The 12,396-nt window shown below is 38.8% G+C and overlaps 1 long non-coding RNA gene across 1 annotated transcript; it reads left to right on the forward strand.

The window, feature by feature from the left end:
* Nucleotides 1–5,852: 5,852 nt before the first annotated feature.
* Nucleotides 5,853–11,829, forward strand: LOC135578978 (uncharacterized). The gene is made up of 2 exons (XR_010471124.1): nt 5,853–6,105; nt 7,785–11,829. It is a non-coding gene; the product is annotated as an uncharacterized LOC135578978 (long non-coding RNA).
* The last annotated feature ends 567 nt before the right edge of the window (nt 11,830–12,396 follow it).

Here is a 12,396-nt window from a genome sequence, read left to right on the forward strand (position 1 = left end):
GTTCATGTATGCAGTTTTTACTGGCAAAAGACTGTGAGTTCCTTTACCTGAGGTCACAGCTCAGGGCAGTCAACAGGAGGTTATGATCTTTAGATCAGAATCTCGCCTAAGGAATCAAAGCAATATGTAATTAATCTGATATATTTTGACTCTAAAATAAAATACCATGAATTTACAAATACTTATCCATGAGCTTAACTTCACATACTTTAAGCACTCCCAGGCCTTTCAACAATGATAGAATTGCATAAATCTAAGTGTGATAACCAATTCCATCATTAAAATCTCAGAGGGTATCAAGATCCACATTGGAACCTAGTAAAAATATCCAAATAAAGAACAACATAGTAAAAAGCTAGCCTAATAAGATGCCTGCAGACTTTCACAGAAGGCTGGAATGTAATACATACTTAAGACCAAGATGAACACTTCATTGTTCTAGAGAGCATCAAGATAGAAATCTCCATTCTATACTGTGACTTTAGAAACAAAGTTAATGTGGTAGATGCCAAAATTGTAATTTTTAGCAGGAAGACACTGAATTCTGGTAAGCACCAACCCTATAGGGTGTTTCACAGAATGACTGTGTTGCACAATATCTTCTACTTTTAAATTTTATTTTCCATGTTGTTTCTGATTTTCATAAGATCTCTGGCAATTAAGGAATACAGATCTATTGTCTAGTTTTTTATTCTGTATTACAACTTTTGTGTTTTAAAGAAGTCACTCTATTAATAAAAACACTGAAGAATGTAATCTTCATCTTTGGTCTTTCCATGCCTTTTAGGAAAGTCTGATAGTCAGAGAGGTTGCAGCAGTTTACAGTTGGAACTTCTTTGACACAAACACTGCAAAAAACTATCTCCAAGGGTTTCTTCCTAAATTCCTGTGCCTACACATGCTGATAGTAGGGTGCAGAAGAGTGTAAGGGACTATTAAAAAGCCAGGGAAACAGCTGGCTCTTCTCCACAAGAAAACAGATATAATTTTTTTGAGAACTGATAGGGTGGCATGATTCCAAATGGGTGGTCTAATATTGTATCTGAGGTAGAAGAAAGGTCAACTAAAGTAAAAAATGTCCAAAGCCTATTGGAAGCTAAAATCACAAAAATATTAGGATGGTTGTACTGGTACAGACCAAGGGCTCACATAATGCCACATCCTGTGGAAGTCTCAGAAGACAGAAGCGCCCTCCTGACCACAGACTGCAGGCACCCCATGTCTGTGGCACTCAGCCTCTTTGCAAGGGGCTGTTCTAGTTGCTAGACCCCTTTGTGCAGCAGCTGAGCTCCTGTGGCTGTGTTGTCAGGGGAACCACAGGGAGCTTCAGGAGTGTCTCCAGGGCCTGGCCACTATAATATACAAGGTAAATAATTCCAGGATGTAGCACTTGAACCTGGCCTGTACTTGAAGAGATTGTTAAATGCAGGGACAGAGAAATGTTGGTGAAGAGCATCCTGCAGAACAAACAGAAAGTGTTAAAGGTTTCGTTGTTGTCTGGCCAGAGGGGTAGTCCTTAGAAAGGTAGTGCTGTATGCAGTACCCAGCTATCCCCAGGGATCATCTTGCATGTGAAGCCTCTGAGGTGCTGGGTTGGTACCAGTGTTCAAAGCATCTCAGAGTATGGATGCTTGGAAAGCACTCATATCTTGGCACTGTGAGTCGATATGAACCTCCTTGTCTCAGACCGGAGATAGGGTACATCAGAACTTGTCATGACATAAAAAGGGCACAATCAACTGTCTCATGTTCAGATAATTAAGACTGTAAAGTTGCCCAATGGCTGGATCTTACAGGACCAGATATTCTCAATTATACTTTCCTTGGCATCAACTGCACTGGAGAGATTGAGTGTCTCATTTTCGGAGAACACAGAGCTTAATCCAAAGGTCAAAAAAATACAGTCTTTATTTATGGGTATCTATGTATTTTTCTTCTAGTCTTGTTAACAACAAAAGTGACCAGTTACAGCTTCTAAACTAGGATTATTATAACAAAAATAATAATGACTACAAACATGTCTGAGGAAGAGTAAGGTCAGGAACAAGAACAAGAGTAAGAATAAGAACGAAAGAAAGACCAAGCCTGCACAAATCTGCCTATTAATATTATCCTGGCTTCTGACTACTCTTAAATTTAGGGAGTGTCTTGAGCCCACTGTAATTTGCCTGTTTTGTTACCCTCAACTGATCTTTCTTCCAAGTACTTGTTCAGTCTCCTTCCGAAATCCTGTAAGCTACTTGGATCCATAGCACTCTTCAAGGAGGAGTGCCATGAGTCTGCTACTTGTGGAGCAAAGAGATGACACCCAGAGCTTCCTCAAAAGAAGGAAGAAAAAAGCCACTCAAAACTGACAGTGTCTGAAAGTACACCTGCATGACTCATTTGAAATTTGATGACATAGGCATTCCTGTTACTTTTGTTTACATATATATATATAAGAAAACCAACATGAATTATTCTTAATATGTGATGCAGCATTTGTGACAGCACCAGAACTTCATTTGTTTAGTAGACTGCCTTAATTATTCGTCTTCAGGAATTGAATCATGCGTGAAGCTTTTCTAGCACCTTACAGACATCTTCACATTCAGCATGGCCAACGGACATGGTTTTTAATCATATTGCTGTTTACAGCCAGTTATGCCACCCTTTCACATGCTCTTGCTTGTCTCAGCCTGTTACAAGGATATGCAGCGTCTTGAGAAATATTGATAGTAACCTTGGTTTAAAATGTTGTTGAAGCTTTGTTGAGCACTCTTTTGTCTTACATTGATGTAATTGTTTTCGTTCTGCTACCAGTGATGAAAATATGTTAAAATAAAATTTAAGAAGATTGACTTTGAAATTCTTGACAGCTAGATAAGGACTTTGACACAGCACCTGTAGATGTTAATTTTTCTTTATTAATTTTTAAACAAGATATTATTTCCTTTGGGAATACATGAGGACACATGAAGTCTTGTCTTCAAGACCTTGAAAAAAATTGAATGTTGGGTCTCATTAGTGCTGTCAGACAGCAAGATAATGATTTGAGAAATGGCTCACGAATGGGAATATATTTAAAGTAATTCCTTTGTTTCATATTTTAAAGGTTATTCTGAACAAAGAAAATGTGCAAACTCTGTCTTTCACAAAATGTATCAATATTAGAATAGGAGACTGCTTTGCAATTTAAACTAGAATAAATTGGTCTTCCAGCCCAAGAGGCCATAGTAGAGACCTGGTCTCAGCTCAACTTTTATCGAATCCTGGTTTCTTAGCTGGAAAGAAGACCTCAAATCCAATATTGATTGCCTTTCAATAACCTTTGGACTCCCCAAGTCTCTTCAAGTCAGCAATACAGTATATTACTGGGTAGAACGAAAGAGTCAGAACAGAGAGGAAGTGTTCCCTCTCCTGTCACTGCTGCTCTGCTCAGTTGTGTCTTGAGACAGTGGGGAAATGTGCTCTTTGATTATTAGTTCAGATGCATCATAATAAAAACATGATCAATCATTGTTTGTTCTTTTGAAACATTATGGAAATTTTTCATTTTTTTATTTAATCTCTAGCAACTGTAAGGAAAAAAACACTAATATCTGAACTGAACAAAAACCAAGCTATGTGTTGAGAGCTTATGTGTTAAAAAGCAACTAGTAATTTTGCTAGACTAACATAATACCCCTTAAAGCAACCTAATCTTCAAATGCATGTTACTAAGTTTGGTCTGAAACTCACGAGGCCTTACAGTCTGTTCTCTGTAGACTCAAAAATGGAAGTAATCAGAATTGCTAGCAATCCTGAAAATGTAGGTCAAGATGTTTATATCATATGAAGTTGAGTGTTCGTTCTTAGTTCTTGATAATAATCATTATTAATCAGGATAATTAAATAATTGAGATGTGTGATCTTATAATATTTGTTGAATAAGGCAGTTTAGGAATACCACCATCTGTTATTATGTACTACAGTTATTAGAGACAGGCAAAACTGAAGTCCTCCTTTTCAGCAGTTTGGAGATCATGAAAGTAAGTCATCAAAACATACTGAGCAAAAGGCCTGCATTAATAGGAAAAAAAACTGCTACGTTCAAGCAAACAACTGGATAGCACCTCAACATCAAGTAGCGAAGACCAAACAGCTCCAGAATATAAACCAGAATCTAATGAACAAAGCTCTCACTTATGACACTACTATACATATTTATGCCAGTTATGGGGAGTTATAACAGCAACCTGTTGTTAAAAAAAAAAAAAAAAAACAGATGAAAAAAATGTTGTTTTCCTGCAAACTACTCAGAAAGTTTTCCTCTCACCTATTTATCTAGACTTAGTTCTCTGTTAATTAAGCTGTGATATATCTGAACGTGAGGATGGATGCATTTCTATTTTAAATTTTGGCCAAGGGAAGGTATAGCCTGCAGTCACATTTCTCCCCTGAGATATTTTTTAGCTTCACCAGGGTGGAAGTCCCTGGCTAATGCTCAGCCTAGCCCTGGGATAGGCTTTGGGATAAGCTTAAGCCTAGGAGGGAGATCAAGCCTAGTGCCCCAGTAGGAGTGGGGCTGCCTAAGTGTCACCTGCAATCTATTTTCTAGGAGTGCACATGTCCTTTTTTTCAACATTGCAGCTCATCCCACAGACTGAAGCTCAGCAAGTCAGTCCCATGTCTGCAGAATAAGGCTTGACCCTGCAGCAGCACCGTGTTGCCTGTGCCCACGGGTATTAAAGGTGCCCAGTGCTATTCCTTTCTTTCCCCACTGACTCCTGGCAGAGACAGAGCAGCACGGCAGATCATTACCCACAATTTTTTGTTCAGGTGAAGGATTGCACAGGGTAGTAATACCGGCAAACTACTAATTTTGCACTCCAGGCCTGTTTCTCCCATCATTCACACCGACTACCATGGGAACTCGAGCGCAGTTACTGCATCAGCATGGTCCTGTTAAGCACAGAAGACTAAACCTGAACCAAATACATTGCATGGTGGAATGAAAGGAGCAAACCTTAACATATTTGGAGAATCTTTCTTATATATACTTATTGTGAATAACTCAAACTTTCAGAGTAAGATAATTTCTTATAAAAATAGTATGGTTTTGGAAACACCTTTTCATTTTAAAATGTCACCTGTTCCGACATGCAGCCTTTTCCTATTTAAAAACAAACTTACTAGAAATTCTCCACATGACAGTATTTTAGTACTTTTTGGGAGACTTTGGTTCTGGAATAAGGCTAAATTGTATCTACACACAAGGTTTTGGGCAAACATAAAAAATTATATCTGGCTTATTGTCCTAGTTTATGCAGTCCTCAAAAAACAGACTCACTGTGCTCAATTTAAATAAGGAGTCTCTACCTGTTTGGCAAGACCCTATTACGTTCCAAATACATTGTTGGCCTGGTCATAGTCTCTTGATAATGAACTGCATAAAACAAGGATTAATTCATTGTTAACTGCTTTATCTCAAACTATGCAGACATTGCAAATTCATTTGCATTTCAAAGCAGGGATTTGCTCAAAATATTCAGATTGGCTTGAGAACACCTGCTTTTCAGATGCAGCAAATAACATATACATACTGTTTCTGAAAGGCAAGCTTCAATCTTATCGTTAAATTCAGCATATCAGAAACTGAAGGATGGAAAAAAGCAATAGTAAACAAAATCAGTTTTGAAATGGGTAAGCAGCATTCTGGAGATCTTTTTTTTCTCTATACTAATGCACAGGCATATATTGGAGGTTGAGATTTTTGCCAGGCGTTTCTGTTTCTTTCAGTCACCTCAGCAGTGGAATAGAAGCACCAGCACGAGGGGAGTAGCGTGGGGTTTGCAGTGCTCTCGCACATGACTGGCATCTCATTGTGGAGCCACACAAAGAGCAGCTGCAGAGGAAAGCAAGCGTGCTGCCTCCCAGCTCCTCAGCTAGCTCATATATGAAGACAGCACATTAAAGGAATATGAAAGAAAGAAAAAAATGCAAACACAGTATTTCAAGCAGTGCCGGCTGAAATGTAAAAACCAGATGAAAACCTTAAAGCCTTCTACATAGTATGCACAGGAAGCACAGAGGGGAGGTATGCCAGGGGAATTGGACGTGATCTGGCTGAATTTTTAACAGCATGTAAGTAACCATCAGGAAATGTTTAACTCTAAAATGCAGAATGACACAGTGGGTATTGCATTTTTCAGGGATTCAGAAAACTTAAACTCTGTCTTTTCTGAGGGGTTTATCTGACTGAACATTGATATCTATAATGGAGGCTTCTGAGTTTGTTATCTTAGCGATGGAAAGAAATAGGTATTTTTTTGGTTGTGATTAATTTGATTTAATCCAGATATGGGTATTGGGACGTAATGACTCACCATCGAGAGGTAACTGTATCTCTGATATTTGGTCAGATGAATCCTACCTCTGTCTTCTTGAGACAATGCTAACCTATTGCAGTTAACCCTAACATGCTTCATTTATCCCATGCTGAAACTGGGATATTTAATCTGTTTTGAGAAGAAAAACAAAGCTTAACCTTTTCTTTTTAAGGAATACTTGGATAGAAAGTATTACACGTATATACAGTTCTGTGACTATAGAGTTGACACCTCTTTTTAATAAAAAATATTCACTGCCAACCGAAAGAAGCTACCCACGATGCAGCTGGAAAGATATACAAGCGTTCATACATTTGATGACATAATCGTTTGGAATAACTTTACTGAATTAAAGATAGATGTCTCCAATAGCTCTTTTGCATTTCACATGAAAACCATTAATTATTTGATGTTAACAACTTAAATACTTTGTGTGTAGAGTTATAACACTTTCGGGGAAACTTCTGCCTTTAACCTGATTAATCAAATCTAAGATGATTCAAGAGTCGTTTCAGCTTATTCCTGGTCAGAAATTTGAACGAAATTTAAGAACTGGGCTCAACTATCAGCAAAATTTCCCTCACAGGGAAATTCCTTGTGCGTTTCCTTCATTTGTACCTAGAGCTTCCACTTGGAACACAAACTGGCACGGTACTTGCAGCCCCAGGAGAAAGGCTGTGATTGTAAGTTACATTTGTCCCACCAAAATCCAGGCCAAAGGCTAAGGCCCAAGTGCTACCATGACAGCCAAGCTTGACTCTCTGGAAGTCACAGATCAGTGGTGGTTCTGCATGGCCTTCTGGAAGAACTTGTTTCCTCAGGTACAAGACAGAGAGACCACAGTGACCATTTCCCATGTTAATCCACCCCACTGAAGGGCCCAAATTTTAATTTAATATTTCCAAACCTAAATTTTCACAGGTAATCCCACAACCACTCTAACCTTCTTAATTCCGAGGCACGTTAACAGACAAATGCAAAAACAAATATTTCTTCAGTCATTAAATATATTTGTATTCTAAAGGGACAAGAGATTGGTTTGTTATTTTTTTTCTTTAATCACAGATATTCAAGCATTGAGTTGTAGAGACCTTCCTGAGGTTCCTACTAAACTAAATTATTCTGTGATTCTCTGTTTCTATTAATAAATGCTAGAACTAAAGTTCTCAAAAATATCTTTCTGTTTTGTGAGAGATAAACTAAATTTAAAAGAAAAAACTTAGTCACAAAAGCTCTGTCTAGAAGTCAAAAGGTTTTGTTTTGTTTGTTAGATGGTATGTATGAAATAATTTAGGATTGCTTAAGAAGTCCAATGAAATTAAAACTTTTTTTTATTAAGGTTTTCAAGGTAAAATGTTAGTGTTCAGCATTTTTTTAAAACCAATTGTCATTGCATTTTTTCAACATAAGTTGCCTTTTGATTTGCATTAAAAGAATTTTCTACTGCCTGAAACTGCAAGAGGTTTCTGCTGCAAGGAGGCAGACTGTCCCACACATGGAGCTTTCGCATCCGGATTGGAGACTTCTCTGAAAGAGAAGAGTGCAGTTCAAGCAGGCATTGATGCCAAAGAAGGAGTTACTGGGTGAAATTGTATTGACTGAGTCAAGCAGGAAGTCAAACTACCTAATTATAATGATACCTCTGGCCTTAAAAATCTATCTCTTCCTGCATAAATAATGCATCAGGCATTATACATGGTATGCAAAAATGATGTGATTAATTATATCTGATTTTCATTATATGCACAGCTGCTAGTCTATACTTATCAAAGTTACTCCTTTATAAATGTATTATATTTGAGAAATTGAGGATATCAAGAAAAATGTGAGCCAATATGTTGTACAGGGTTCACATTCATAATCTGGTTAATAATTTTCTGTGTCTTGTCTTCTCTTTTTCAGTTGTTCTTATCCTTTTCTTTTTCCTGGTTACTGCTAAGTAGAGACTAGAAACAACCAATAGAAATTTGTCCATATAGAAATTGTTTGTTTTCCTCTATGCCAATCATTCTCCAAGTTCTTAAAGGGACTCAGCGTTTACCCACCAATGTAATTACCCACGTCTTCAAGAGAGTTCAGAGCTCATTCAATCATGAAACACAAGAGTTAGACTTTCAAAAATGTTCACTTTGTGTAACTCATGTTTTGAAATTCTTATATTTTAGACACATCTGGCAAGGGTAAGGATTAGAAAGACCGGAATTCAAAATGTAGATGAAAGCCACTAACAAGAGATAATTGTTTGAAGGTAGGGGAGGAGGAAAGTTCTGCAGCAAGACCACCTCACCAGCAGACCCAATGCAGGAACTGGGAGGTATGAAATGCATGGGCAAGAGCACCCCAGGAAGCCTTTGTGGAGGCTGCTGGGAGCGCTCAGGCTTTCTGGGGGCTCGTTTTTATGGAAATAAAGTGAACAGCACTTCAGAAGCATTCTCCAAACCTTTCTAATATGGCAAAGCCACATTTAGCTTTATTATTGCAGATGACAAACTAAGTTACAGAGAAAGGCTAGTCAAAAGTCAGAACTGAAAACCAATGGTTTCCAGTAAAGCTGCTGGCAAAGGCTTGGCAGCGTTCAGTAGGAAGGCAGGATGTCAGTGCTCATAATATTTCCATATGTACTTCAACAGAAATAACCTCTTCCAAAAGTTACTTTAATAGAAAATATCTGAATCCAAGCAGAAGTACCTGCACCAAAATTATCCCAGAAAATTCAGGCAAAAAAAAGAGTACGATATTATTTTTTTTTCCTTTTAATATCAGTCAACAGCACAAAAATTTCTGTTTCTGCTAGAAAAGTATAGAATACCCTCTCTCAGAAAAACAAACAAACAAATAAACAAACAACAACAAACCACCACCACAACAACAGCAACCACCAGCCAAACAAAAAACACCTCAGCAAAACAAAACAAAACCCCATCAAAAACAAAAAAGAAAGAAGCAGACCATGCTGCCAGGACATTTTAGGAGTTATAGCTGAAATCTTGAAAACAGTCAAGAGAATGTTTGATGCATCAGAAAGGGTTGTTACATGACATCTGGTGTGTGACCTTCTGTGAAAATGAAGGTGTTATCCTGCTTCAGGTTGATATTGATTTCAGTGGGGGTCTGGTAAAAAAGCAAAGTCCAGACCTCCTCTGTTCCACCCACATGATTTGGACGCTTCTTTCCAGTTAATGTCACAGAAAGCCAAAAGCTTCCCTCCAATATTACCTAACTCTGGAGATGTCTAAAACTTATTGGGATCTTCCTGAAAATTCCCAAGGTGCCTCAGCTTGTGTTCCTACATGTTGTAAGGAGCACCTGGCTGCAGAGCTGGCACCAACTGCTGCTTCAGGGCCATGGTGATGAAAAGTTCAGATGGAGAAGTGCCTGGGGCTGCAGGTTTATATAGTTTTTTGTTTTATTTGCTGGTGCAGCTAGCTGATGAGATTCCTCCCCCATCTTTGTTCCCACCCCCACATCGCAGCTTGCTTATTCCTCAGTTGCGCTCTTGCAACTGTCTGTGGGACTTTGCTGGAAATGGGACTTTTAAAATGAGCCATCTTTGGAAAAACTTTAGAAAATTACTGTGTTTCAGTACAACTGACTCTTGTGGTCTGGCTTACAGCTTCGCTCCATGTGCAATTACATCAGAAAAACTGAGCAGGCAAAAATCTGTGATGCTAAAACAGGAACAAGATTGGAGGAGGGATACAAAGGTGGTGAGCAGGCTTTGCTGTGGGAGGGAATTGCAGTACTGGTTCCCTGAGGGATGCAGCCCATCAGCTGTGCTCTGAGCATGCTGAATTCCTCTTGACAAAACTGTGGTCATTTCAACCCAGGTCCACTTTTTGTGCAATAGCCGTGAGGATTGATTTTGCAGCCAAGATGTATCCATATATGAATTTTAGACCTTGCCTGACATGATGGGACTTAAGACATGCATTTTGAAGACTACCAGAACAACCAGGTAGAAGGGCAGGTCCAATTTGTTGAAGTAAAACTTTACAGAACTGGCCATCTTATTGCTTCTATTTTTTAATAATGACTATGCAGTGCAAAAAGAGAGTAACAAATATCAGTCATGTAGTCAAATCCCACTGTAACTGCAAAGACTTGAATACTGAGGTCAAGATAATTTAGCTGGGTGAAATTAAAAACAAACAAACAAACATAAGATTCACCTCATTAAACAAACTCTGCTTTCTGAGCAATTTTCTCCTTGTGGAACTGCATTAACAGTAAAATTTAAGGCAACACTATGAGCAGAATTGCTATTTTTTAGGTCTGGAATATGAAACTCATGATATTAAAAAAATAGGCTAATTAGTGTAATTCTGCTCTTGCTATGGATGCCAGGGATCATAACAGCAGTAAAATATAAGACCACATGTGAGGCCTTCCTCAGTGAAAACTCAAAAATTGCTTATCATAGTGCGACACAAGAAGTGGGGAGCACGGAAAAGAAGTTGCTGTGGCAGTGCCTGAAGTCAGGTTCTCTGGTGAGTTGCCCTATGCTAAATGCAGTCTCTAAATCCCTTGCAGCAGACTGATTTGGCTGTTTTCATGCACTACTGACTTCCAGGTGAATACTTTCTGGCACAAAAGTAGGTTAGAAATAAAACAGATTTGAGGAGCATGGCCTGTGTGTTGAGCTGCACAGTTAAACATGCCAAGCTTTGCTTTCAGGCAAGTATTTTCAGCTCCCAGTTTGGTTCACTTGAAGTGGAGACGCATTTGCAATTGGCACAGCAGATGCTGGCACAAGGCAGTAAGTGGCAGCCAGGAATGAAGTCAGGAATTTGTTAGCAGAGCCAGAAGCGCATCACCGAAGAAAAGCGTTCACCTTAAGGACCAGAGAATTAATGTGATTGACCAGACACTGCAGTGCTCTGTATCTCTGACAGTTATCTCCTGCGCTTCACAATCGGGAGTCATGCAATCATCTCCGAATGTCACCCTGTCTGTTTTTTTCCTATGGTGTTTGCCTAAGATATATGGTGTGGGTCGAGAGCAGAGAAAGAGAGAGATCACCCCACTTTTGAAATCACTGAAAATCTCCAAAGCACTTCAGGATATTGGGTGATGTTATCCATGTGTGTTTTTCTGGGGGGTGGTTGTTTTTCTCAGAGGAAGCAGGGAAGTTAATTAGACTCTACTGAAGTAACAATGAAGATTTAAATCTAGGTCTTTCACTATTCATGAGCAAACAGACTAAAGATGGTTGTACCTGATCTCGCTGGGGCACCTTGCACATGTATCTGGTGGCTTTTACTGCAGCAAGCCTTTCCTAGTTAAGGTTTTCAAAAGTCTTTCAGAGCCTGCTACTCATCTGGATAATCTAAATATTTAATTATGTGTACGTATATGTACTTAAAAAATAATTGATTGACTGATGGAATGACTTGTATTCTATGGACATATTACAGTATTTTGGTTTTATTTATTTTGGAGTGGCATCACATATTAAAAAACATCCAACCAAAACAGAAAATACCGTACGTCATTTTATTATTTTCTTTCACTTCTTTCTTATAGTGCAGAATCTAATTCTAGCAGGGGAAGGGGTTCATGGGTGGCCTGTGCAGCGTTTTCCATGGGACAACAGCCTGAGTCATGACATGAAGGTGACGGAAAAAGCTGCTGCATCACAAAGGAGCAGTAAAACAAGTGAATTTTCCTTGATTTCAAGCTAGGGTGCTTTGCTAACCACTGAAGTCCTGCTTCACATATTCATTATCTGGAGGACAAACTGTCACCCAGTGTACAAATTACCTTTTTCTCTAGCTGATACACACAAAGATAAACACCGCTGGCTTGGAAAAGCTTGTTATTGATGCTCATGTTAGTAAATGTCCAGTCAGAAATTTTTCAGGGAAAGGCTTTTGTGTCAGAAAAATGCTGATGCACTGAACTGGAGCCTCTAACAGGGAAATGCTGATTTTGACGGAAATTTTTGTGAGAAAGGATGCTCAGGTACACTCTGTAATGTCTTGTCAAAGCTTTGTCCCTTTACCCTTCCCTGCCCTCAGGACACAGGCTGGCCCATGCAAGCCCCTAG

The sequence above is a fragment of the Columba livia genome, chromosome 3 (assembly GCF_036013475.1).
Source record: "Columba livia isolate bColLiv1 breed racing homer chromosome 3, bColLiv1.pat.W.v2, whole genome shotgun sequence".
NCBI classification, from domain to species: domain Eukaryota; kingdom Metazoa; phylum Chordata; class Aves; order Columbiformes; family Columbidae; genus Columba; species Columba livia.